Genomic DNA, 857 nt, shown 5'->3' with positions numbered 1-857 from the left:
GCATTTTCCACCATTCTGCCAGGTGCATTACCAGGAAGTTGAACTAGAAGTAGAGCAATCTGGATTCAAGCCAGTGCTCCACATATCACAATGCTGGCCCCAGGGACTTTCTAGTGATAATCCTTAACCTCCTATATATCTAAAACGTGCATTTTCATTTTTGAAATATATTCTCACTGGCTATCAAATTCTGGTTGACATTTTTTTTTTTTTATCTTTCAATACTTGTGCATTACACTGTGTTCTGGCTTACACTGTTTCTGAAAAGCAACCGGTGCTATCCTCATCTTTGCTACTCCCTGTTTAAAGTGTCTCTTTTCTCTGGCGATATTCATGACTTTTCTCTTTATCAGTGACTTGATCATTTAATTCCAATGTGCTTTGCTGTGACTATCTTCAAAGTTCTTGGCTTTCTTTCCATCTATCATGAAATGCTGGTGGAATAACAATGTTTGTATTCTTGCGCACGGGCCATGCTAATCTTCTCTGTATTGCTCCAATTTTAGCATATGTACTGCCAAAGTGAGCACAATGTTTGTATTATAATACCTACATTGTATTCGTTTCCTGTAGATGTCATAAAGAATCGCCAATGACTTAAAACAGAAATTCATTCATTCTCTCACAGTTATAGAGATTACAAGGCCAAAATTAAGATGTTAGCACGACTGCATTTCCTTTGAAACCTTTAGCTTCTAGTGTTCCCCAATCTTCCTTGGCTTACAACACCAGATTGAACCTCTTCCTGTGCTTTTACATGGCCATATTCTCCGAGTCTGCAATTTTCATGGTGTTCTCCTTTGTCTCTCTTCTCCTCTCTCATAAGGACATGAATGTTAGTAATAAACACAAATATC

The 857-nt window shown here is 37.8% G+C and overlaps 1 pseudogene; it reads right to left on the bottom strand.

Annotated features, from left to right (window-relative positions):
• Nucleotides 1-429: 429 nt before the first annotated feature.
• Nucleotides 430-530, bottom strand: LOC121154704 (annotated as a pseudogene).
• Between the last annotated feature and the right edge of the window lie 327 nt (nucleotides 531-857).

Source organism: Ochotona curzoniae, unplaced genomic scaffold (assembly GCF_017591425.1).
Source record: "Ochotona curzoniae isolate NIBS_2020 unplaced genomic scaffold, NIBS_Ocur_1.0 contig_2754, whole genome shotgun sequence".
Classification (NCBI taxonomy): Eukaryota; Metazoa; Chordata; class Mammalia; order Lagomorpha; family Ochotonidae; genus Ochotona; species Ochotona curzoniae.
This window is presented reverse-complemented; position numbering and strand designations above follow the sequence as displayed.